General features: G+C 53.7%; 1 long non-coding RNA gene across 1 annotated transcript; it reads right to left on the bottom strand.

Moving 5' to 3' along the window:
* Positions 1-3,196: 3,196 nt before the first annotated feature.
* LOC110558191 (uncharacterized) lies at positions 3,197-4,292 on the bottom strand. The gene is made up of 3 exons (XR_002476999.2): positions 4,105-4,292; positions 3,869-3,988; positions 3,197-3,513 (listed from the first exon to the last, which is right to left on the bottom strand). It is a non-coding gene; the product is annotated as an uncharacterized LOC110558191 (long non-coding RNA).
* Positions 4,293-4,546: the final 254 nt, after the last annotated feature.

The following is a 4,546-nucleotide window of genomic DNA, read 5'->3' on the forward strand; positions in this document are numbered from 1 at the left end:
AGACCAGCGAGAGATCTGAACCGTTGCAAAGCGTAGCAATGCAAAAGCGTTCCCCCACTCCCTGTGGGCTTCTATTTATCCCTCCTCAGAACCCACACGGGGATGTTTTCCAGCTTACCCTCCCAGGAGGCAGTTTTCATCCGACAAACATCACGCACCTTTTCACAGGGGAAGTTTTCGGGGGGGCTGTTTCCCGAGGGGGAGAAACATTCCCACAACCTACACTTGGGACAAAAACAAAAAAACATTCGCGTGACAAAATTGAGTTTCCAAAGAAATCAGAAACGTCCACTTCAGAACCTGACTGTGCTGTACTCTGACCTCACACCCCAGCCTCAGAGCGGGGAGAAAATGTTTATAAGCTTCCAGATCTACATGCTCTACTTCAGCACCCCACAGCGACAAAACCACCGCTAGGGGTCCTTGCTTTCGGGGCGGAGTAGAGTGTTCCGGCCACTCCACGGAGCCCCTAGCCCTACCATCCTCCAGGGACCTGGGCTTCTCTCCAGGGCAGCTCAGTCAAGGAGGAAGAAAAAGGGAAAGACACTTGTCTCCTCACATTACAAAATGTGGGTTAGGGCATTTTCTACAGCTGTTCTTTTAAATATTTAACTTATTACTTTATTTTCTTGTACGTGTGTGTACATTTATATGTTTCTGTATGTTCGCATTCCCACGGAGGCCAGAGGACAAGCTTCGGGAGACGGTTGTATACTTCTACCTCGTGCACCCCAGGGACTGAGCTCAGGTTGTTCTGCTCAGCCGTCTCTCCAGCCCTGAGGGTCTTAAAAAGGCACTGATCGAATTCCTGATGGCCCCACCCTTATGACCAGACCATATCTCAGTCTCCACCTCTTGATACTATATTGGGAGTACATTTCAACTCACAAAATTTGAGGGACACATCCATCTCAAGACCACTGGGATAACGGCCAGTGTGAAATGGGTTCTATAGCCCAGTCCCAAGTTGCCAGGAGCCAAAGCTATTTACCAAAGCCAAAGCCAAATGGTGAGCAAAGGTCAGCTGGTGGAGACCTAAAGCCAGTTAGTGGAAGAGTTATCTAGGACCTTAGGACATGGGTGATAGATTTGTGAGAACATCCGTCTATTAGCTTTAGAGCGTCCGTGAGATAAGAAAACATCCTTGTGGCATCTTGCAGGTGCAATATTCAAGCCATGAAAGCACTCTTGCTATCTCCTGCAGCAGGAATTAGCTTCCCCCTTTCCTGCCTTCTCCCTATATAAGTTGGGTAAAAATTTCAAATAAATGAGGCTTTGATCAGACAAACTGACTTGGCCTCCATTCTTCGTGTCTCTGTCCCACACCATTCTTTTCACCCCTCCTTAGGAACCCATCCCGCTGGACGGGACACCAAGTGTATACATAACAATGGTGTCATCTCTGAAATACCTGTGTGACTGATTTTTTTTAACTTGACATCGCCTAGAATCACTCCAGAGAGTCTTGAGATCTCCTGGCTCAGAAGTTAAGAGCACTTATTGCTCTTGCAGAGGACCCAGATTCAGTTCCTGGTAATGATATGGTGACGCACATCCATCTGTAACTCCAGTCCTAGGAGATCCGATGCCCTCTTCTGGCCTCTGCTGATACTGCACACGTGGCACACATACGTGTAAGCAATGAGGGATTATCTAGATTTGACTGTCCTGTGGGCGTGTGTGTGGGATCGTCTGGGTTGAGGCGTGAAGTCCCGCCCACTGTGGGTGGCGCCATCCCCTGTGCAGGCTGTACGATCGATCGTGGAGGAAGTGAACGGAGCACGTGCGCGGATGCATTCACTGCATCCTGTCTGATTGCCGCTGTGAGATGACCAACTCCTGCCGTGCTGACTTCTCCACCGTGATGGACTGTGATCTGAAAGTCTAAGGTAAACCAAACCCTTTCTCCTGCGAGCTGCTTTTGTCAGGGTATTTTATCGTAGTTACGCGGAAGTGAAAGTGAGACAACCTGCCTCCAGCTTGCTGTGAGGCTGGCCCCAGCATCTGTGTGCCTCCTCTTCTTCCCCCAAGCTCCTGCTTCATTCTAGGTCGTGAAGACGGGTCCTGAAGATGAAAAGCTGGAACGGAACCTCTTCCGTGGCTTCAAAGACTCCTCAGCTCAACCAAGCACACGTGTCACAGATACACTGAGCAGCTGTTGGGGTGTCCTATGGTCTCCACACGAACAGCTCATACCAGGGCTGTTGCTAAGACTCCATTGTCCCACCCAGGATTTTCTATGGATTTGTCCTCAAGCCATCACCACCTTATCCACCCATCTGTATGAGAGCTCTCGGCTCCACACAGAATTGGGCTCAGGAGCTCACGGACAGGTGAACTCTGGCCACAGACAGTAGCTACCCGAAAACCCCTAAAACCTCATGGATCATCTGTTGCTGGAATGAGGAGCCTGATCTACAGCTTGGATGACATCAGCGACAAAATCCAGTGACAGGGCTTGTCCCGTGGAGTCCAGACTCCACCTTCATAGTCCCTATCAAAAATCTCACAGGAGCTGGGCCTGTTGGCACAGGGCTATAAATCTGAGGCTGAGGCAGGAGGCTCACCCATCTATGGTAAGACTGAAAAGCTCAGTGAGAGTGCCTCAAAATAAGGATGGAGAACTAGAGCTGGGGTGTAGCTCAGTGGTAGAGCACCTGCCTAGAATCCCCCAGTGAAGGGCTGGGGTGTGGCTCAGAGGTAGAGCCCCTGCCTAGAATTCCCCAGTGAGGGGCTGGGTTATGGCTCAGAGGTAGAGAGTCTGCCTAGCATGCATCAGATCCTAGGTTCAATGTTACACACCCACATACCCACACACATACAAGACAACTGTTACTAGCAGACTCAGCTGTAATGTTATTTCATGTGGCCATCTGTGAATTGGTCATTGCAGAGCACACCAGTAATCTCAACACTTGGGAGGCTGAGGCAGGAGAACTGCTGGGCTACAACACGAGGTCCTGACTCAAAACACCAAAATGCAAGAAACCCCTACCTTATCTAACTCAGCAACCTTATTTTAGGACCCGGTTAAAAGCCGAGCCTCCCAGTGTGGGGAATTAAGGGCCAGTCACCAGCTGCAGTGGTCAGAAATAACAAATGCACAGGCTGGCCTGGGGATGTCAGGTCCAAAGCTGGGAGGAACTGGTTAGCCGGGAGCTGGGCACTGATCTCAAAAGGAAAGCGCACTATGAGCTTGGAGGAATAACTTTTATTTTTAAGCGGTGCTGCAGGTGGGTCGGTGAGACCCACGTCTGTCCCCAGCTAGGGCACTGGTATCCACCCCCAGCCCCGTCAGCAGCTGAAAAGCCCGGGAGGGACAAGAAGCGGGTTTGGGGAGGAGGAGCGGGCGACTCCCAACCCTGTGCCTGGCAGACCCTCAGGGGGCCACGAGTCCCGTCCCCAGCTTCTGGACCACACAGCAGCCACCTCACGAGCCAGGAGCACAGCGGGAGCCAGCGAACGACGGGCTGTCCTCTCTCCACAGGCCTCTGTCTCCCTCGCTTTGGATTTCTGACGAGGAGTGACAAGTTTAGCTTCATGGAGTGGGGGCGGGGAGGGCAGTTCCCCAGCCAGGGCCCCTGTGCTGTGGCCATGCCCAGTGAGGCGCTAAAGTCCACAGGAGTGGAGCCCAACTGTCCCCATTGCATGGCGGGTCTCCTGGGGGTCCAAAGGGTGCTGTTGGGCACCAACACTAGACCGCGCCCATCAAGCTGGCTTCCTCTCTACCACCCGCCCAGTTCTCTGCATCCTTGTCATTATTCCGTCCTTGTACCGGTCTCTGCCTATCACCGCCTCTTTCCCTTCCTGCAGGTCCCCAAACTCCTCTCTCGCCACACCCACCAACCCAGGACAGGGCGGTGGAAACCTTCGAGTACGCTTGGAAAGCTTTCCTGTAGGTCCACAGCCGGGTGGGGGGCGCCATGGGCAGCAGGAAGCAGCAGAAACAGCAGCAACAGGGATGGCCACATGACCCTGGGACAGGGCGCTGCAAAAGAACGGGCTGTCGGTCAGAGGCCTTCCCTACCCTGGTGGCCCCTAGTCCTTCCCGCCTCTGCACAACACGCCCATCCATCTCTGCTCCTGGGAGGCTCGCCTTCTTACTTCCGAGGTGCCCTGAGTCAGCCCTCAGCCTGGTCAACCGTCTCCAGTTGCCCAAGAACTGTCTCGAGAGGACAGTTGCGGCGCTGGAGAAGCTCTGGAACTATGGGGTCTCCTCGCTCCAGCGAGCAAGTGCTGGCCACGCCCCTCACCCAGAGCCACGCCCCTCGAGCCCGAGCCGAGCCCCTCGCTCTGACCACCCCCCAGTCCAAGCCAGGCACGTCCACTGCCTGCGGGCCTGGCCCTTTAAGCAATAACGGTGCCCTTAAGACCACACCCACTCCTTACTGTCCCGAGCCTTCTCCACCGGCTGGCCACACCCACCCGCTGAGAAATACGTCTCTCCACGGTTGCTCAACGGTCCTGGAGAAGGCGTTAGCTTTGCTCTTTGGTCCTTTGCAGACCAGGCCCTACTAGCACTACTGACAGAACCCTGGTGGATCGT

This window comes from Meriones unguiculatus, chromosome 15 (genome assembly GCF_030254825.1).
Source record: "Meriones unguiculatus strain TT.TT164.6M chromosome 15, Bangor_MerUng_6.1, whole genome shotgun sequence".
NCBI classification, from domain to species: domain Eukaryota; kingdom Metazoa; phylum Chordata; class Mammalia; order Rodentia; family Muridae; genus Meriones; species Meriones unguiculatus.